Below are 23,468 nucleotides of genomic sequence, written 5' to 3' on the forward strand. Positions count from 1 at the left end.
TGAGAACACTTTTTTTTTTTTTTTTTTTTTTTTTTTTTTTTTTTTTTTTAATCAAACCAGCTCTGACTTTTTTACTTTCAAAAACTCAAAATGTCACTCAACAAGTTTTCAATTTTTACAATATTTTTAAAATTTCAAATAGGAGTTTAAATTTGAGCACTTTAAAACTTAACGGACTTAATTTTGAGTTATTATAAAACCCAAAGAAACTCTTAAGGTTGTCGAACGTTCAATCAGTCGAGTGATATAGCCAAAAAAAGGGGGAGGTCTGAAGATTTGAATTGATGGTCCCTTACAAATATATATACGCTATACGTTAAAGTTTAGCGTAAAGAGCGGGGCGTTGAGAAGGAAAAGCCCCTTTCATATACGGAGTAATTTCTGTTCGTTTTAAGTTTTAATGTCGCTCCTTAGTTTCATTTGAAAAAACTTGTTTTTTTTTTTATTAATTTCTTATAAAAAAGGTTCTCCACATGCGGTTATGCTGGCCTTAGTGGGCAGACGGTACAAAATTAAAATAAAAAGATAAAAAAAAGTGAGTAAGAAATGAGTGAAGAAAAATGCGAAGAAAGACAGTGCTAAACAGCTTAAGAGAGTGTAGCCTTGCTTTGAAGGTAGCTTTTTAGCTTCTGGCAGACTGCACCCATTGATTTCAATTAGAAACAGTTGCAGCTGCAGTATCCTGATTAGTGTATGCTGATTGATGAAGATCAGGGTTTTAACCTTCAATCAAACCAGCATTTCAAAAATTGGTAACAAATTATAAACACAAGTAATATACTACAAAATCACTAACTGATAATATAACTTTTTATACATTGAAGTTGTACAAACGGTTTATTGTAAATTATTTCTTGGCTTTGTCTTAAAATAAATTTGAAAAAAGTTTCTAGTTACGCTGTATTGTGCAAATTTTTTTATTATTAACAATTTGTACATTACAATTCAAAAATATTAGTTAAGAGAGAATTTCCTAATCTATTGCTTTAAATTTTGACCATTTGATATGTTCCCGAAGGGCTCTTTTTCAATAAGTCAGTGCGAATAGGTGAATGCTTGATGACTAAACATTCCTTTATTAACTAAAAACATTTAACGATGTATTAGTAGTTTGAAACGTCTCAGAATTTGATGAAACAATTGACAGGTTTCAACTTTTTTGTGTGGTTTCAACAGAAAAAGGGTAAATTTTCCACTGACTCTGTAAGCCTAGCCAGAGTCGACCCAGCTCTAAATGGGTACCTGAAGAAATCTGGGGAAGGGAAACAGGAAGGGTGTGCGAAAGCACAGGATGGTTGGCCCCCAGCCCCCATTGCACTTCCTGGCTGAAGGGCCAAGAAACAGAGATCAGCACCGCCGGTAGGGACTGTAAAGTCTAATGCCGTATCCTTTGCCTTTTTTATACAGCTATTTAATTATGCACCTCCAGAGCGCTTCCGTGAGAACAGGTTTTTTTTTTTTTTTTTTTTAATCAAACCATCTCTAACTTTTTACTTTCAAAAACTCAAAATGTCACTCAACAAGTTTTCAATTTTTACAATATTTTTAAAATTTCGAATAAGAGTTTAAATTTGAGCACTTTAAAAGTTAACGGACTTAATTTTGAGTTATTATAAAACCCAAAGAAACTCTTAAGGCTGTCAGACGTTCAATCAGTCGAGTGATATAGCCAAAAAAAGGGGGAGGTCTGAAGATTTGAATTGATGGTCCCTTACAAATATATATACGCTATACGCTAAAATTTAGCGTAAAGAGCGGGGCGTTGAGAAGGAAAAGCCCTTTTCATATACGGAGTAATATCTGTTCGTTTTAAGTTTTAATGTCACTTCTTAGTTTCATTTGAAAAAACTTATTTTTTTTTATTTAATTTCTTATAAAAAAGGTTCTCCACATGCGGTTATGCTGGCCTTAGTGGGCAGACGGTACAAAATTAAAATAAAAAGATAAAAAAAAAGTGAGTAAGAAATGAGTGAAGAAAAATGCGAAGAAAGACAGTGCTAAACAGATTAAGAGAATGTAGCCTTGCTTTGAGGGTTTTTAGCTTCTAGCAGACTGCACCCATTGATTTCGATTAGAAACAGTTACTGCTGCAGTATCCTGATTAGTGTATGCTGATTGATGAAGATCAGGGTTTTAACCTTCAATCAAATCAGCATTTTAAAAATTGTTAACAAATTATAAGAAAAAGATATAAACTACAAATTCACTAACTGATAATATAACTTTTTATACATTGAAGTTGTACAAACGGTTTATTGTAAATTTTTCTTGGCTTTGTCTTAAAATAAATTTGAAAAAAGTTTCTAGTTACACTGTATTGTGCAAATTTTTTATTATTAACAATTTGTACATTACAATTCAAAAATATTAGTTAAGAGAGAATTTCTTAATCTATTCCTTTAAATTTTGACCATTTGATATGTTCCCGAAGGGCTCTTTTTCAATAAGTCAGTGCGAATAGGCGAATGCTTGATGACTAAACGTTCCTTTATTAACTAAAAACATTTAACGATGTATTAGTAGTTTGAAACGTCTCAGAATTTGATGAAACAATTGACAGGTTTCAACTTTTTTGTGTGGTTTCAACAGAAAAAGGGTAAATTTTCCACTGACTCTGTAAGCCTAGCCAGAGTCGACCCAGCTCTAAATGGGTACCTGAAGAAATCTGGGGAAGGTAAACAGGAAGGGTGTGCGAAAGCACAGGATGGTTGGCCCCCAGCCCCCCATTGCACTTCCTGGCTGAAGGGCCAAGAAACAGAGATCAGCACCGCCGGTAGGGACTGTAAAGTCTAATGCCGTTTCCTTTGCCTTTTTTATACAGCTATTTAATTATGCACCTCCAGAGCGCTTCCTTGAGAACACATTTTTTTTTTTTTTTTTTTATCAAACCAGCTCTAACTTTTTTACTTTCAAAAACTCAAAATGTTACTCAACAAGTTTTCAATTTTTACAATATTTTTAAAATTTCGAATAAGAGTTTAAATTTGAGCACTTTAAAACTTAATGGACTTAATTTTGAGTTATTATAAAACCCAAAGAAACTCTTAAGGTTGTCAGACGTTCAATCAGTCGAGTGATATAGCCAAAAAAAGGGGGAGGTCTGAAGATTTGAATTGATGGTCCCTTACAAATGTATATACGCTATACGCTAAAGTTTAGCGTAAAGAGCGGGGCGTTGAGAAGGAAAAGCCCCTTTCATATACGGAGTAATTTCTGTTCGTTTTAAGTTTTAATGTCGTTCCTTAGTTTCATTTGAAAAAATTTGTTTTTTTTTATTTAATTTCTTATTAAAAAGGTTCTCCACATGCGGTTATGCTGGCCTTAGTGGGCAGACGGTACAAAATTAAAATAAAAAGATAAAAAAAAAGTGAGTAAGAAATGAGTGAAAAAAAATGCGAAGAAAGACAGTGCTAAACAGCTTAAGAGAATGTAGCCTTGCTTTGAAGGTAGCTTTTTAGCTTCTAGCAGACTGCACCAGTGTTTCCACTTTGAGGGATTTATCCCTTTCTGAGGGATTTCTAGGCCTTCCGCGGGATTACTTTCTCTAAAAAGGGATACGGGATTTTTCAGGGATAATTGAGGTATTAAGGGATTTTCCCTACTAAAATAGAGATATTCAGGATTTTCAGTTTTTGATGGTGTATTCAAGGATTTTTGTTGGTGTTTGGTGCAGCTTCCAGAATTTTTTATCTATCCCTGTAAGGATTTTGTTTTTCGTCAGTATGAGCGATATAGTGAGCTACGTGCCAACTTTTTCAAAGTTGCTTGGCAACTGTTTCAAAATTCAACAGCGGCAATTGGAATTGGCTAGTTGAACAAGAAGAAACAAAAGGAAAGTAAAAGTAAGATATATTTCAATTATTTATCTCAATTATTTTTGAATTGAGTCTGCCCACCTTAAACAGGTGATACAGTGGTTCTTGACCCTTCCATTCAGCAACGTTGTGGTCGAGAGGCTTTTCAGTGATTTGAAAAATATTAAAACAGTTCACCGCAACCGTTTGGGACAGTCGACAACAGCGGGTCTGTTGCAGTGTAAATACGGAATGAAAAGAGGGCACTAGTGCCATATCCATGAAGTTGGATACCGAGATGCAAAAACGACTGAAAGCTGTAAAGGCAAGCGCTACCTCAAAAGAGGCAGCTGAACTCGTATCCCAGCCAGGTCCTAGTGCTAGTGTCTTTAATTAGAGCGTTTTTAATTGTCCTGAATCAAACTGAAACCAATACCTAATTTGTGATATATTTGATTAATAAAAACAAAATATAAACATGATATTTACTTTGACTGCGATGTGTAAGAGCATGCACATTTGAAGTTCATGTTCGATCGTTTGTCTATTTTCATCCTGTGCTTTCACCTTTCGGGCGAATGTGGCAAAAATTTTTGTATTGTTGGTTTAACAAACAAAAATAATGTTCTGTTCTTTGACTCTTGAACGAGAGGTTGAATTCTGCATTCGTTAGTATCCATGCTCAAGATATGAGAATGCAAATTTTGGGATTTAGTTTTGAAGTTTTTTTGTTAAAAAAATTATAGTGTTTGCATCTTGCAGTGCTTTTCAGTTCGTTCGGAGAGATTTTTATTTAAAACAATCGGGTGCTCAGACAGAAGCACACAGATGGACTTCGTGGACCAGGAAACCAGTAGCTAACTGTCGAGATTAGCATGAGAAGGATTTTTCAAAGGATTATTGTTTAACCAAAAAGGGATTTTTCGTCTCTGATTCAGGATTTTTCAAAAAAGAAAGTAGAAACACTGGACTTCACCCATTGATTTCGATTAAAAACAGTTACTGCTGCAGTATCCTGATTAGTGTATGCTGATTGATGAAGATCAGGGTTTTAACCTTCAATCAAATCAGCATTTCAAAATCAAAAATTGTTAAAAAATTATAAGAAAATGATTTAAATTACAAATTCACTAACTGATAATATAACTTTTTATACATTGAAGTTGTACAAACGGTTTATTGTAAATTATTTCTTGGCTTTGTCTTAAAATAAATTTGAAAAAAGTTTCTAGTTACGCTGTGTTGTGCAAATTTTTTGATTATTAACAATTTGTACATTACAATTCAAAAATATTAGTTATGAGAGAATTTCCTAATCTATTGCTTTAAATTTTGACCATTTGATATGTTCCCGAAGGGCTCTTTTTCAATAAGTCAGTGCGAATAGGTGAATGCTTGATGACTAAACGTTCCTTTATTAACTAAAAACATTTAACGATGCATTAGTAGTTTGAAACGTCTCAGAATTTGATGAAACAATTGACAGGTTTCAACTTTTTTGTGTGGTTTCAACAGAAAAAGGGTAAATTTTCCAATGATGCAAGCTTGAAAATTGTTTTTCTGTAGGTATTGGTTTAGAAAAAAAACTTTGATGACGATAGCCGATAAACTATTACACATGTATTTAAAAATACTATATATCTCGATTACTTTCACTACTTCCAGTTTTCCGTACAATTTTCTAGAAAATGGATAGTCTGAAAGCGTTATTACCACACAAGGCAAACATTCGGAGATGAGATTAAAATTCAGATTAGACGGTTTTTTGCAATTGCTTGTAGTTGTATGCCACATAAGTTGCCCTTTTCTGTCATATCAGAAGTCAGTTGAGGAGAACTACACATAGAGAAATATTTACCTATAAAATCACACGAAATATTTTTTGGGATGTAGTAAATTTTATACCGTGGTAATGCTTTTTAAAGACCCTCAATAGTAGCATTATTTTTACTAGACAAGGAAACCCTGAATATACCCATTCGACAAAAAATATGTCCAGTTCACAGCACTGGGTTCAAATATCGAACCCTTTTCGAAGTCCCAAGTAAAAAAATACTGTCGTTGAACAGTTCCAATGTAAAAGCTCTTCGAAAACTGGTAATTCGTCTCAAATGCTTAATGTTTTATTTTATTTTAGTCAATGCTTAAAAAAAACAATTAATTCGTGGAACTAGATCCCTGTGCAGCTCAACTGTATTTGACTGAACCCTCGTGCAACTAAATAACCCTTTAACTGAGCCCCATGAATCCCAGCCCAAGTGCAGCTCAGCCCCATTAAACTGAACCCTCTTCTGACAGCTCAATCAAGTTAAAATAAGCCTTTGTTCCACTGAACCCCCAATTAAATACACCCTCTCTTGACTTCCTTATCTAACTCACAAATATTTAAATTAAACCGTTTTTCAATGAACTCAACCCAAGGTATAAGAATATGTTTGAACTAATACTGATTGTGTTGCGAGAGCAACACTTTGGTTTTGCTGTGTTTTTTTTTTATCTTTTTTTTCCTTGCACCCTGATTTCAGCTTTTTCCTAGAAAGTGGTAAGGGTCCAACCTCTGCGGTTTTTACGAAAAGTGTTCACTTTAGGCCGCATTGATGAATATGACTTTGCATTTTGGAAAGTCTCGTAGAGCTCTTGTCTGAGGTCAAAAAGGATGGTTTTTGCTTGTCCTTGAGCCCGAGCGTTTAGTGTGTGAAGTGACTTGGAGTTTTATAACCTTTGTCAGAGAGAACTAACTGAAGTTATGCAGTCAAGCTTTCGTTTCATCAAACCATGTTTCTGCTTTCGAGTGGAAGGCTCCGTTCTAGCAGGCAAGCAGGCAGGCACCAGCTTTAAATTGAAGATGGAATAAAATTTATAAGTGTTAAATATATGCGGCAGTTACCCGGCCCCACAGCCAATATCTCTTCTTTGAGTGATAAATAGAGATATTTACAGAAAAAAGTGGGGACCGATAGTGCTGCCATCTGTCGTTTCTACCCATTTCTGTTCGTGATTTCAACTGAGGTTATCATTCTGTTTTTCGCCCTTGGGATTTTAAAAATCCCAAGGATTTTTAAAATTCAATTTTAAAAATCTATACTATTAAAATTCATCAACAATAGAGTCTATCCATAAATTATTTATAGAGCAAACATAAAAGTGATTCAATAATTAAACATATTGCTGAGAGATATAACAGAGCAGAAGTACACATAGACTGACTAGGAGAAATTACTAGTAAACAAAAACTTTCTCGAAGTTGATTTCCTTTTCCAGTTCTCCCATTAATAGCGTCCTCCAAATTCAAGTAACTTGGAAAGTTACTTGATTTTACCATAATTAACTTAAAAAAAGTTCCCAAAACAAAAGTCTTTCAAAGAAAAGTAAGGAGTCGTATTAAAACTTAAAACAAGCAGACCTAAAGTCATATAATAATTCAAACTTAAAGCAAAGAGAAATTAAAATCAGTCAATAGAGAAAACCCGAAATGAACAGAAATGAGGATAAACAATCACTTCATACATATAGATAAAAAGATATTACAAGAGATGAATAGATGAATCCTAAAACAAAAACATAAAAACTAAAAAGATAAATAATCAAGCTAAACTAAAAATGAATAGAGATTACCACAAACAGGAGTAGGGCTAGTACCTTTTGAACTTTCTATGGAACAGTGTAACTGAAACCCTCAAAACTAGATCTTTCAATGCCCAATCGAATGATTCCCCAAAAAAAATTTCTAAGACCACTAATTTACTCGAAAATTTTTAAATTTTAGAATTTTAGGAAGAAATTTTAGGCTCTTTTCTGGTCTTTTGCCGAGCCCCATTTTGCGACAAACCAATATTTCTGTTTTTCAATATTATTTTTTCTTTGCATTGCGGCTCCCTTACTTCAAGGACTTAAGGACACAAGTTTAAACCTGGTTGAGAAAAACAGTTTTTATTTCTTTTTTGGACTCGTCCTTTGGAGGGGGGGGGGGCCCTGGCCCTGAAACACTTTTCCTTGCTCATACCCCAGCCCAAAACAACATTTTTGATCCTTCTGATTCGGAAAACGATGCCTGAAATTTGCAGCCAATTACATACCCAACATCAAACAAGCCTCCCCTTTTCAATTACAAAATCCATAAGTAAACAACCGCCAATTTGCAGTATTTACAAGCCTTGCCCTCGAGGCTATAGGGATTCATGTCTTCCACGGGTACATGTTTATTGTTGAGTATTTTGAATAAAATGACTATTTCAACAGCTGATCAGATGACTAAAGGATTTAGGGGGCTGGGTAGCAAAAAGGGCAAGGAAATGACGCTAATTGCCCTTTGGGCACTTTTGAATCTTAAAAGGGTAGCTAGAACTTTCAATTTTCAGTGGACCGTCCTTCCACAAGAAACGACCAGGGAAAAAATACAACTAAAAGAAAATAAATAATATATATATGAAAGTATACAGCTATTTGGATTTGGGATCCTTTGTCTGAAAGGACGCGGGTTCGAATCCCAGTGTACCCAATTATTCGGTTTGGGACGGGGTTCAGTGGCGTGATTTTGTAAGCCTAGCCAGAGTCGACCCAGCTCTAAATGGGTACCTGAAGAAATCTGGGGAAGGTAAACAGGAAGGGTGTGTGAAAGCACAGGATGGTTGGCCCCCAGCCCCCCATTGCACTTCCTGGTTGAAGGGCCAAGAAACAGAGATCAGCACCGCCGGTAGGGACTGTAAAGTCTAATGCCGTATCCTTTGCCTTTTTTATACAGCTATTTAATTATGCATCTCCAGAGCGCTTCCTTGAGAACACGTTTTTTTTTTTTTTTTTTTTTTTTTTTTTTTTTTTTTTTTTTTTTTTTTTTTTTTTTAATCAAACCAGCTCTAATTTTTTTACTTTCAAAAACTCAAAATGTCACTCAACAAGTTTTCAATTTTTACAATATTTTTAAAATTTCGAATAAGAGTTTAAATTTGAGCACTTTAAAACTTAACGGACTTAATTTTGAGTTATTATAAAACCCAAAGAAACCCTTAAGGTTGTCAGACGTTCGATCAGTCGAGTGATATAGCCAAAAAAAGGGGGAGGTCTGAATATTTGAATGGATGGTCCCTTACAAATATATAAAATAGATGTTAATATAAACCTACTACCATATAACTGAGGTAGTTTTACTTCAAGGTAAAAACAAGAGCTAAGAGCTCATATGGCGCTTGTGACGAGGCGAGAAGAGCTAAGACCCAAGAGATCATATGGCATGAGCTCTGACTAAATTCTATGAATCAATAGATTGATTTAAAAAGCAAAATAAGAGGCTTAATGCCGGTCAGGATTTAAAAGAAGAGCTCTGAGTCACGATGTCCTTCTAAATATCAAAATTCATTAAGAACCGATCACCCACTCGTAAGTTATAAATACCTAATTTTTTCTAATTTTTCCTTTCCCTTTAGCCCCCCCCCAGATGGTCGAATCTGGGAAAACGACTTTATCAAGTCAAATTGTTTAGCTCCCTGACACGTCTACCAATTTTTATCGTCCTAGGACGTCCAGAAGCACCAAACTCGCCAAATCACTGAACCCCTCCCCCCAACTCCTCCAAAGAGAGCGAATACAATAAAATTCTGTCAATCACGTATCAAGGACATTTGTTTATTCTATCCACCAAGCTTCATCCCGATTCCTCCACTCCAAGTATTTTTCCAAGATTTCCTTCTCCAACTCCCCCCAATGTCAAAAGATCTGGTCGGGATTTGAAATTAGAGCTCTGAGACATGAATTCCTTCTAAAAATCAAATTTAATTATGATCCGATCATCTATTCGTAAGATAAAAATACCCCAATTTTCACGTTTTCCAAGAATTCCAGTTTCTCCTTCCAACTCCCCCCAATGTCACAGGATCTGGTCGGAATTTAAAATTAGAACTTTAAAGCACAAGATCCTTCTAAATATCAAATTTCATTAAGATCTGGTCACCCTTTCGTAAGTTACAAATACCTCAATTTTCAAAATTACACCCCAGGACCAATTTTCATCGTCCTAGGACGTCCAGAAGCACCAAACTCGCCAAATCACTGAACCCCTCCCCCCAACTCCTCCAAAGAGAGCGAGTACAATAAAATTCTGTCAATCACGTATCAAGGACATTTGTTTATTCTATCCACCAAGCTTCATCCCGATTCCTCCACTCCAAGTATTTTTCCAAGATTTCCCTCTCCAACTCCCCCCAATGTCAAAAGATCGAATTAGTAAAAAAATTAGAAAAAAATGAGGTATTTTTAACTTACGAACGGGAGATCGGATCTAAATAAAATTTGATGTTTAGAAGGGTATCGTGTCTTAGAGCTCTTATTTTAAATCCCGACCGGATCTGGTGACATTGGGGGGGGGAGTTGGGAGGGGGAAACCTAAAACTTGGAAAACACTTAGAGTGGAGGGATCGGGATTGAAACTTGGTGGGGGGTTATTTCTGAAAAATTAGAAAAAATGAGGTATTTTTAACTTACGAACGGGTGATCGGATCTCAATGAAATTTGATATTTAGAAGGATATCTTGTCTCAAAGCTCTTATTTTAAATCCCGACCGCATCTGGTGACATTGGGGGAAGTTTGGGGTGGGGGAACCTAAAATCATGGAAAACGCTTAGATTGGAGGGATCGGGTTAAAACTTGGTGGGAAAAATAAGTAGAAGTCTTACATACGTGATTTACATAATTGGAACGGATCTGCTCTATTGGGGGAGGGGGGTGGTAATTCTGAAAAAATAAGAAAAAATGACGTATTTTTAACTTACGAAGGAGTGATCGGATCTTCATGAAACTTCATGTTTAGAAGGACCTCGTAACTCAGATCTCTTATTTTAAATTTCAATAGGATTAAGCGTAATTGGGGGGGGGGGGCAGTTGGGGGAACCGGAAATCTTAGAAAATACTTAAAGCGGTGAGATCAGATGAAACTGGATGGGAAGAATAGAAACCTGTCTAAGGTACGTGACTGACATAACCGGACTGGATCTGCTCTCTTCGGTGGAATTGGGGGGGGGGGGGGTAATTTTGAAAATTGAGGTATTTGTAACTTACGAAAGGGTGACCAGATCTTAATGAAATTTGATATTTAGAAGGATCTTGTGCTTTAAAGTTCTAATTTCAAATTCCGACCAGATCCTGTGACATTGGGGGGGAGTTGGAGGGAGAAAGTGGAATTCTTGGAAAACGTGAAAATTTGGGTATTTTTATCTTACGAATAGATGATCGGATCATAAATAAATTTGATTTTTAGAAGGAATTCATGTCTCAGAGCTCTAATTTCAAATCCCGACCAGATCTTTTGACATTGGGGGGAGTTGGAGAAGGAAATCTTGGAAAAATACTTGGAGTGGAGGAATCGGGATGAAGCTTGGTGGATAGAATAAACAAATGTCCTTGATACGTGATTGACAGAATTTTATTGTATTCGCTCTCTTTGGAGGAGTTGGGGGGAAGGGTTCAGTGATTTGGCGAGTTTGGTGCTTCTGGACGTCCTAGGACGATGAAAATTGGTAGACGTGTCAGGGAGCTAAACAATTTGACTTGATAAAGTCGTTTTCCCAGATTCGACCATCTGGGGGGCTAAAGGGAAAGGAAAAATTAGAAAAAATTAGGTATTTATAACTTACGAGTGGGTGATCGGTTCTTAATGAATTTTTATATTTAGAAGGACATCGTGACTCAGAGCTCTTCTTTTAAATCCCGACCGGCATTAAGCCTCTTATTTTGCTTTTTAAATCGATCTATTGATTCATAGAATTTAGTCAGAGCTCATGCCATATGATCTCTTGGCTCTTAGCTCTTCTCGCCTCGTCACAAGCGCCATATGAGCTCTTAGCTCTTGTTTTTACTTTGAAGTAAAACTACCTCAGTTATATGGTAGTAGGTTTATATTAACATCTATTTTATATATTTGTAAGGGACCATCAATTCAAATCTTCAGACCTCCCCCTTTTTTTGGCTATATCACTCGACTGATCGAACGTCTGACAACCTTAAGAGTTTCTTTGGGTTTTATAATAACTCAAAATTAAGTCCGTTAAGTTTTAAAGTGCTCAAATTTAAACTCTTATTCGAAATTTTAAAAATATTGTAAAAATTGAAAACTTGTTGAGAGACATTTTGAGTTTTTGAAAGTAAAAAAGTTAGAGCTGGTTTAATTAAAAAAAAAAAAAAAAAAAAAAAAAAAAAAAAAAAAAAAAAAAAAAAAAAAAAAAAAAAAAAAAAAAACGTGTTCTCAAGGAAGCGCTCTGGAGGTGCATAATTAAATAGCTGTATAAAAAAGGCAAAGGATACGGCATTAGACTTTACAGTCCCTACCGGCGGTGCTGATCTCTGTTTCTTGGCCCTTCAGCCAGGAAGTGCAATGGGGGGCTGGGGGCCACCCATCCTGTGCTTTCGCACACCCTTCCTGTTTACCTTCCCCAGATTTCTTCAGGTACCCATTTAGAGCTGGGTCGACTCTGGCCAGGCTTACAGAGTCAGTGGAAAATTTACCCTTTTTCTGTTGAAACCACACAAAAAAGTTGAAACCTGTCAATTGTTTCATCAAATTCTGAGACGTTTCAAACTACTAATACGTCGTTAAATGTTTTTAGTTAATAAAGGAATGTTTAGTCATCAAGCATTCACCTATTCGCACTGACTTATTGAAAAAGAGACCTTCGGGAACATATCAAATGGTCAAAATTTAAAGCAATAGATTAGGAAATTCTCTCTTAACTAATATTTTTGAATTGTAATGTACAAATTGTTAATAATAAAAAAATTTGCACAATACAGCGTAACTAAAAACTTTTTTCAAATTTATTTTAAGACAAAGCCAAGAAATAATTTACAATAAACCGTTTGTACAACTTCAATGTATAAAAAGTTATATAATCAGTTAGTGAACTTGTATTTATATTTTTTAATTATTGTTAGTTAACAATTTTTGAAATGCTGATTTGATTGAAGGTTAAAACCCTGATCTTCATCAATCAGCACACACTAATCAGCATACTGCAGCAGTAACTGCTTCTAATCGAAATCAATGGGTGCAGTCTGCTGGACTACTACCGACTACCTGAGGTGTAATGCGTAATAGTTTGTCGGCTATCCTTTTGTAATAGTTTAGTTATAAAATTATAAAGTCTTTAGGGCACCACAACATTTTCGTAAAAATATTTTGAAAATGAATAAGTAACAATTAGCTAAAATTTTGCAGCACTTTTAGAACCGTAAAAATCCAACGTCAACAATTTGCTGATTTCCAAAAAGGAAGCTAAAAAGCTACCTTCAAAGCAAGGCTACATTCTCTTAAGCTGTTTAGCACTGTCTTTCTTCGCATTTTTCTTCACTCATTTCTTACTCACTTTTTTTTTCTTTTTATTTTAATTTTGTACCGTCTGCCCACTAAGGCCAGCATAACCGCATGTGGAGAACCTTTTTTATAAGAAATTAAATTAAAAAAAAAACAAGTTTTTTCAAATGAAACTAAGGAGCGACATTAAAACTTAAAACGAACAGAAATTACTCCGTATATGAAAGGGGCTTTTCGTTCTCAACGCCCCCGCTCTTTACGCTAAACTTTAGCGTAAAGAGCGGGGCGTTGAGAAGGAAAAGCCTCTTTCATATACGGAGTAATTTCTGTTCGTTTTAAGTTTTAATGTCGCTCCTTACTTTCATTTAAAAAAACTTGTTTTTTTTAATTTAATTTCTGAACGTTTTTGAATCATTGCATGTTTTGATTTTGGCTCTCCGCAGAGGAATAATTAAAACGAAATTCGTATTTTTTTTTTTTGGCTAAATGGCTTTCTCATAATTTTGATCGAATTATTTTGGGAAAAAAAAGTTACTTCGAGAGAAAAAAAGTAATTTGATGTAACAATCGACAGGTTTCAACCTTTTTGTGGGGTTTCAACAGAAAAAGGGTAAATTTTCCAAATGTTATATACTTAAAAATAGTTCCTCAGAAAAAAAATTGACAAGGATAGACAATAAACTATTACGCATTACAACTCGGGTAATCGGTAGTAGTCCAGCAGACTGTAACCATTGATTTTTATTAGAAGCAGTTACTGCTGCAGTATCCTGATTAGTGTATGCTGATTGGTAAAGATCAGAGTTTTAACCTTCAATCACGTCAGCATTTCAAAAATTGTTAACTATTGTTAATAACGGGATAAACATTTGCTAACTGATAATATGACTTTTTATACATTGAAGTTGTACAAACGGTTTATTGTAAATTATTTCTTGGCTTTGTCTTAAAATAAATTTGAAAAAAGTTTCTAGTTACGCTGTATTGTGCGAATTTTTTTATTATTAACAATTTGTACATTACAATTCAAAAATATTAGTTAAGAGAGAATTTCCTAATCTATTGCTTTAAATTTTGACCATTTGATATGTTCCCGAAGGGCTCTTTTTCAATAAGTCAGTGCGAATAGGTGAATGCTTGATGACTAAACGTTCCTTTATTAACTAAAAACATTTAACGATGTATTAGTAGTTTGAAACGTCTCAGAATTTGATGAAACAATTGACAGGTTTCAACTTTTTTGTGTGGTTTCAACAGAAAAAGGGTAAATTTTCCAAATGATGCAAGCTTAGGTTTTGCTGTGTTTTTTTATCTTGTTTTTCCTTGCACCCTGATTTCAGCTTTTTCCTAGAAAGTGGTAAGGGTCCAACCTCTGCGGTTTTTACGAAAAGTGTTCACTTTAGGCCGCATTGATGAATATGACTTCGCATTTTGGAAAGTCTCGTAGAGCTCTTGTCTGAGGTCAAAGAGGATGGTTTTTGCTTGTCCTTGAGCCCAAGCGTTTAGTGTGTGAAGTGACTTGGAGTTTTATAACCTGTGTCAGAGAGAACTAACTGAAGTTATGCAGTCAAGCTTTCGTTTCATCAAACCATGTTTCTACTTTCGAGTGGAAGGCTCCGTTCTAGCAGGCAAGCAGGCAGGCACCAGTTTTAAATTGAAGATGGAATAAAATTTATAAGTGTTAAATATATGCGGCAGTTACTCGGCCCCACAGCCAATATCTCCTCTTTGAGTGATAAATAGAGATATTTACAGAAAAAAAGTGGGGACCGATAGTGCTGCCATCTGTCGTTTCTACCCATTTCTGTTCGTGATTTCAACTGAGGTTATCATTCTGTTTTTCGCCTTTGGGATTTTCAAAATCCCAAGGATTTTTAAAATTCAATTTTAAAAATCTATACTATTAAAATTCATCAACAATAGAGTCTATCCATAAATTATTTATAGAACAAACATAAAAGTGATTCAATAAGTAAAACATATTGCTGAGAGAAATAACAGAGCAGAAGTACACATAGACTGACTAGGAGAAATTACTAGTAAACAAAAACTTTCTCGAAGTTGATTTCCTTTTCCAGTTCTCCCATTAATAGCGTTCTCCAAAATCAAGTAACTTGCAAGTTACTTGATTTCACCATAATTAACTTAAAAAAAAGTTCCCAAAACAAAAGTCTTTCAAAGAAAAGTAAGGAGTCGTATTAAAACTTAAAACAAGCAGACCTAAAGTCATATAATAATTCAAACTTAAAGCAAAGAGAAATTAACATCAGTCAATAGAGAAAACCCGAAATGAACAGAAATGAGGATAAACAATCACTTCATACATGAAGATAAAAAGATATTACAAGAGATAAATAGATGAATCCTAAAACAAAAACATAAAAACTAAAAAGATAAATAATCAAGCTAAACTTAAAATGAATAGAAATTACCACAAACAGGAGTAGGGCTAGTGCCCCTTGAACTTTCTATAGACCAGTGTAACTGAAACCCTCAAAACTAGATCTTTCAATGCCCAATCGAATGATTCCCAAAAAAAAAAAATTCTATGACCACTAATTTACTCGAAAATTTTTAAATTTTAGAATTTTAGGAAGAAATTTTAGGCTCTTTTCTGGTCTTTTGCCGAGCCCCATTTTGCGGCAAACCAATATTTCTGTTTTTCTATATTATTTTTTCTTTTGCATTGCGGCTCCCTTACTTCAAGGACTTAAGGACACAAGTTTCTACCTGGTTGAGAAAAACAGTTTTTATTTCTGTTTTGGACTCCTCCTTTGGAGGGGGGAGGGCCCTGGCCCTGAAACACTTTTCCTTGCTCATACCCCAGCCCAAAACAACATTTTTGATCCTTCTGATTCGGAAAACGATGCCTGAAATTTGGAGCCAATTACATACCCAACATCAAACAAGCCTCCCCTTTTCAATTACAAAATCCATAAGTAAACAACCGCCAATTTGCAGTATTTACAAGCCTTGCCCTCGAGGCTATAGGGATTCATGTCTTCCACGGGTACATGTTTATTGTTGAGTATTTTGAACAAAATGACTATTTCAACAGCTGATCAGATGACTAAAGGATTTAGGGGGCTGGGTAGCAAAAAGGGCAAGGAAAGGACGCTAATTGCCCTTTGGGCACTTTTGAATCTTAAAAGGGTAGCTAGAACTTTCAATTTTCAGTGGACCGTCCTTCCACAGGAAACGACCAGGGGAAAAATACAACTAAAAGAAAATAATAATAATATATATGAAAGTATACAGCTATTGGATTTGGGATCCTTTGTCTGAAAGGACGCGGGTTCGAATCCCAGTGTACCCAATTATTCGGTTTGGGACGGGGGTCAGTGGTGTGACTCTGTAAGCCTAGCCAGAGTCGACCCAGCTCTAAATGGGTACCTGAAGAAATCTGGGGAAGGTAAACAGGAAGGGTGTGCGAAAGCACAGGATGGTTGGCCCCCAGCCCCCCATTGCACTTCCTGGCTGAAGGGCCAAGAAACAGAGATCAGCACCGCCGGTAGGGACTGTAAAGTCTAATGCCGTATCCTTTGCCTTTTTTATACAGCTATTTAATTATGCACCTCCAGAGCGCTTCCTTGAGAACACATTTTTTTTTTTTTTTTTTTTTTTTTTTTTTTTTTTTTTTTTTTTTTTTTTTAATCAAACCAGCTCTAACTTTTTTACTTTCAAAAACTCAAAATGTCACTCAACAAGTTTTCAATTTTTACAATATTTTTAAAATTTCGAATAAGAGTTTAAATTTGAGCACTTTAAAACTTAACGGACTTAATTTTGAGTTATTATAAAACCCAAAGAAACTCTTAAGGTCGTCAGACGTTCGATCAGTCGAGTGATATAGCCAAAAAAAGGGGGAGGTCTGAAGATTTGAATTGATGGTCCCTTACAAATATATAAAATAGATGTTAATATAAACCTACTACCATATAACTGAGGTAGTTTTACTTCAAGGTAAAAACAAGAGCTAAGAGCTCATATGGCGCTTTTGACGAGGCGAGAAGAGCTAAGAGCCAAGAGATCATATGGCATGAGCTCTGACTAAATTCTATGAATCAATAGATTGATTTAAAAAGCAAAATAAGAGGCTTAATGCCGGTCAGGATTTAAAAGAAGAGCTCTGAGTCACGATGTCCTTCTAAATATCAAAATTCATTAAGAACCGATCACCCACTCGTAAGTTATAAATACCTAATTTTTTCTAATTTTTCCTTTCCCTTTAGCCCCCCCCCCCCAGATGGTCGAATCTGGGAAAACGACTTTATCAAGTCAAATTGTTTAGCTCCCTGACACGTCTACCAATTTTCATCGTCCTAGGACGTCCAGAAGCACCAAACTCGCCAAATCACTGAACCCCTCCCCCCAACTCCTCCAAAGAGAGCGAATACAATAAAATTCTGTCAATCACGTATCAAGGACATTTGTTTATTCTATCCACCAAGCTTCATCCCGATTCCTCCACTCCAAGTATTTTTCCAAGATTTCCTTCTCCAACTCCCCCCAATGTCAAAAGATCTGGTCGGGATTTGAAATTAGAGCTCTGAGACATAGATTCCTTCTAAAAATCAAATTTAATTAAGATCCGATCATCTATTCGTAAGATAAAAATACTCCAATTTTCACGTTTTCCAAGAATTCCAGTTTCTCCCTCCAACTCCCCCCAATGTCACAGGATCTGGTCGGAATTTAAAATTAGAACTTTAAAGCACAAGATCCTTCTAAATATCAAATTTCATTAAGATCTGGTCATCCTTTCGTAAGTGACAAATACCTCAATTTTCAAAATTACCCCCCCCCCAATTCCACCAAAGAGAGCAGATCCAGTCCGGTTATGTCAGTCACGTATCTTAGACAGGTTTCTATTCTTCCCATCCAGTTTCATCCTGATCTCGCCGCTTTAAGTATTTTCTAAGATTTCCGGTTCCCCCAACTGCCCCCCCCCCCAATTACGCTTAATCCAATTGAAATTTAAAATAAGAGATCTGAGTTACGAGGTCCTTCTAAATATGAAGTTTCATGAAGATCCGATCACTCCTTCGTAAGTTAAAAATACGTCATTTTTCTTATTTTTCAGAATTACCACCCCCCCCCCCAATAGAACGGATCCGTTCCAATTATGTAAATCACGTATGTAAGACTTCTACTTATTTTTCCCACCAAGTTTTATCCCAATCCCTCCAATCTAAGCGTTTTCCATGATTTTAGGTTCCCCCACCCCAAACTTCCCCCAATGTCACCAGATACGGTCGGGATTTAAAATAAGAGCTTTGAGACAAGATATCCTGCTAAATATCAAATTTCATTGAGATCCGATCACCCGTTCGTAAGTTAAAAATGCCTCATTTTTTCTAATTTTTCAGAAATAACCCCCCACCAAGTTTCATCCCGATCCCTCCACTCTAAGTGTTTTCCAAGTTTTAGGTTTCCCCCTCCCAACTCCCCCCCCAATGTCACCAGATCCGATTGGGATTTAAATAAGAGCTCTAAGACACGATATCCTTCTAAACATCAAATTTCATTGAGATCCGATCACCCGTTCGTAAGTTAAAAATAGCTCATTTTTTTCTAATTTTTCAGAATTAGAAACCCCCCCCCAACTACCCCAGAGAGAGCGTATCCGTTCTGATTATGTCAATCATGTATCTGGGACTTCTGCTTATTTTTACCATCAAGTTTCATCCCGATCCCTTAAGACACAATATCATTCCAAACATCAAATTTCATTAAGATCCCATCACCCGCTCATAAGTTAAAAATACTTCATCTATTTTTTCCGAATTAACCGACCCCCCACTCCCCTCCCCCAGATGGTCAAATCGGGAAAACGACTATGTCTAATTTAATCTGGTCCGGTCCCTGATACGCTTGCCAAATTTCATCGTCCTAGCTTACCTGGAAGTGCCTAAAGTAGCAAAACCGGGACCGACAGACAGACCGACAGAGTTTGCGATTGCTATATGTCACTTGGATAATACCAAGTGCCATAAAAAAAACTATGGCTAGCTTCAATTACAACATAATGGCTAAAACTACAGCCGATTGTTAATTAAAGCATCGTCTCAAAGCGGAATGTTCCATTGTTTCCAAACAGAGCCGTTCAAAGGAGGAAGGGAAATTGGGACAGTTGCCCCAAGGAACAATGACTGGGAGGTGTTGCGTCTTGGAGGGTTGCTCAAATTGATCAAATTTTTGGTACTTGACTATTATATAAAACACACTCGAGAAGTGAAGTTTGGTAACAATAAAATATGATAAAATAGAACACTATTAGAAAAATTGTAAATGCCATTTATGAATTCTTAAATTTGGAGCTTCGGCGTCGGCTGGCCATCTCAAAGACAAAGAGTTCATTATTAACGCGATTCTTGACCTAGTTCATTTTAGTTCACTATTAACGGGATTCTTGAGTACAACGGTTAGTTTGCTTAGACTAGTGAGAGAATATAGTATATCACCATGAATGTTCAAATTAAGATTTGAGATTTGCCAAGGACCAAAGAACATGCATTTATATTTTTGCAGTACAAGGGGCTGTTTCCCAAAACACTGTCAATGACACACTATGACCTTGTACTCTTACGAGAAGCAACATTTTTGGAAGCGTAACACTAGGCCATGTTTGAGAACAGTCAATTTGTTTTTCTAAAAGCAAAATACCATTAATTACTGTAGTTCGTTTCATTTATTTCTGAGATAACGAATTGTCGTCTGTGTTTGAATTGTGTTGTTTGTTCTGTGTTGTCGTATATGTTTCCTTTTTTTCCTTTCTGATGCATATCTAGATTTGAACGTAAATTCAAATTGAAATTTTGAAAGCCTTATTTGTTCATTTTTATTTCAATAATTACAAAAGTTACCCGTTTTTCAATTTTTTCGCTTTATCTTAATTATAGATGAAAAAACATTGTTGGTCTAAGAAATTATTCACGCGAAAAATTGTCTAAACACAAGAAATTCAAACGAAATTTTCGAAAAAAAAGCTGCTAAAAATTCCAACTTGAAACATCTATATTCGGCAAGAAAAAAACTTTTAAATGAAAATGCAAAAACTACGATTTGAATAATTCTGAACCAGAAAAACGCTATGTGTATTCAAACTCAACTACAATTTGCATAAAAAAAATTTCTTAGTTACAAAACAGTTTTTCCCAGAATAATCTAATCATTGCATATATAAAGCATCCTTAAAAGGATTTCAATATTTCTTTGTTTCCAATGTTTTCAAAGGCTAGGGACAGAAAGTTTGCTCAAACTTATCACTGAATATAACTTTCTAGAATTGTACAAGTTTCTATTTTTGTTATACTGATTCAAGTTGCAGATTAAGTTGATATTTGAAACAAGAGGCAGAGTGGAGGAAATTTGAGAAAACGAAGGGATTCTAATTCATGCTAAAGTTAGACTTTCCCTAACAAGATCTGTATAGAACATTAACGTCCATACATCAAATATCATTATCTCCACTGCATGATTGCATTTGTCAAAAGAAAACGAAGAAATAAAAGAAAACAGAATAAAAGAAAACAATATAGTAAAAAATAGAACAGAATAATTATATAATAATCAATTATAAAATTGTCATATAAATTATAATATAATCATAATAAATATAAATTTTAAAATAATAAATAGAATAAAATAACAATAAAATAGAATATAAGAAAACAAAGTATTACAACAAGGAAGAGATACTAATAGCACGTGGGAGGGACAAAAAAAATATATAGAAAATTTTCAAGAGCACTCGCCGAAATTTTTAAAAGGAAGAGGGAGAGAGCCCACAGAAGTTTTCTAGTGGGAGGAGGGTTGGATCGAAAAAAGTGCTAAGAAGTGCTCTTTTTTCAAAATAAAACATTTACAGCTTTAGGGCATTTTTTGTCTTTCATAAGCGATAAGACAATTTTCTCTGCAACACCCTTAAATATAACACTATAAGGAGACACTATAAGAATACCTCGATTAGAAACTTATTTTGGTAATTTTAAGTCATTATGTTTCAGTAAAAACTAAAAGAACCTTCGTGGCAGTTGAGTGTTTCAGTAAAGGGAGTTTTTTGACAACCAACTTTCAAAATATATTAATTACAAATAGAAACAAACCAATCGCGGCTCGAGCTTACTCGGTTATATGGTAAATACTCGTAATTGTATTATTTATATTTTTTATTCTTTGATTTATCAATTATTCAGATAGTTTCCTATCTGAATATGGGAAATCAAGAGGATAACTTCAAAGACCCTTTCAGACATAATCGACGGATACAGTGGGGTTGATAAACATGAGCGGGGGGGGGACACAATTCTCACAACCCAAAAAGCGCTCCAAAGAATCCATCCAGACACAAATAAACCACTTGCGGGTCCTTTGATGTCTTACGATAAAAACACGGGTCCTTTCTTCATACGTGCCTGACTCTATGGCTCTCAAAGAGGGAATAAAAGGCACACGTTTGTTTTAAAATTACATTTAAGAAAATTAAAAAATGATAATCATCGTAAACTGCTTCCTTTCTAAAGATTGCAACAAAATAGATACTTATCGGTTAAATAATAGACCCTATAAAATTTCGACACTAGAAACAGGTCAAGTAACTTCTTTATACTGTCGATCATTTGAATTGCAAAGATCAGATGAGATATTAACCTGTTAGTTTGCTTTGACTAGTGATAGAAAATAAGAGTCTCACCATGGATGTTCAAGTTAAGATTTGGGATTTGCCAGGGACCGAAGAACAGGCAATTATATTTCTCCAGGATAAGTTGTAATTTTACAATTTTCCTAATAAAGTATTATATTTTCACCATATTTTGTTTTATTTCACTAGCTTTATCAAAAGTTTGGGCTATATATATGCACATTAAGGGGATGGGGGTAAAGCATAGCATGGTATACTATGCTTTCTTTACCCCTTTATGTGCTATGCTTTACCCCCAGCCCCTCCCCCCTAATGTTCTGATATATAGCCCAAATTTGTTGTTAAACTATTACATATTCATCATATTTTGTTCCATTTCATTAGCATTAATCAAACTTCACTTCCCGAGTGTCTATTACATAACCAATAAGTACCCAAAAATATGTTGTTTGAAATATGATTGCGTGTCATCAAGAGGAAACTTTTATCCTGAGAAAAACCAAGGGTTGGCCAGATCATTGTCATCAACTGCAAATACCAAACAAGTCTTAAATTAGATAATACACACCTCATATATGAGGATATTCCCATTCTGTAAAGTAAATGAAATAGTCAACTACGAAATAAAATTGAAGTAAATGACTATATCTTGGTTATTGTGTACACAACTTGTCTAGTTCAGTGCCGAAAATGAATTTGATTTGAAAACATCCGGTGAAATTTTTAATTCTCGTCTTCGTTGAAAAAAATCTCGTTGGAACTATTTTGGGAATAGTGCCGGTGGGATTTCACGCATGTGTGCCGGCGGGATACAGCCTAAGACTTTATCGATACAGTTACACAGGGTACCTGAACACAAAGGAACAATATAGAAGGTAAAGAAATGAAATGAATGTAATGTAGGGTAGTAATTCTCGCGGCCCCGAAAGTGCTCCAGATGGCCCCAACTAAACGCAAACACATTGGACCATTCTTGCCTCCCAAAATCCCAGGCTTTTTCCTATTTCCCCTATACTTTTTCGTGTGACACCTTTTATTTTGTTGTTCCCATATGTCTTGCCCTCCCCCGCGCAGAAAAAAGAGAAATGAGACAGCAAATCCCTTTCTTCGTGCATGCCTGATTCTTCCCGCTCGAAGACCCTGAATCTTAAAAATACTCTTTTTTCAATCTATTTTTGACCCCGTCTCCCCTCAGAAAAAATGCACCTCGTATCCGATAAAGATCAAGTCTTTGTCAACATTTGATACATAAACTAAAAACCCAAGCGTTTCATATGATATTGAGCAATTAATGTAAAATTAATGGAATTATTACCACATAGACTCATCACATTCTTATTGACTATAAATGTATTAAGTCAAAGAACTGTAGTCATTCCCAACGTATTGAAATTACAAAAATAGTTTTCAGCACCCCCAACCCCCCAATACTACCACTAAAAGAAAAGAATATTACCTATTATATGCGCACAAGCCAGAAAAGAAACACAAAATATAAGTAAGCTTAATTAATTTTCTAAATTACCCAAAAATTATTTTTCCAAATTATTCTTGCACTCTGAATTCTCAAAGCTTTTGAAAATTCATTCATTTTACTATTACTATTCATTTTATATTATCTTGGACACTCAAATCCTCTGCATATTTTTGTCCGTAATTTGCTTGTCCATAAATATGCTCTTTAACATATATTTCAACCCATAAACTGTTTTCCTTTTACTTGCTCACAACAGA

Source organism: Artemia franciscana, chromosome 19 (assembly GCF_032884065.1).
Source record: "Artemia franciscana chromosome 19, ASM3288406v1, whole genome shotgun sequence".
Lineage (NCBI taxonomy): Eukaryota > Metazoa > Arthropoda > Branchiopoda > Anostraca > Artemiidae > Artemia > Artemia franciscana.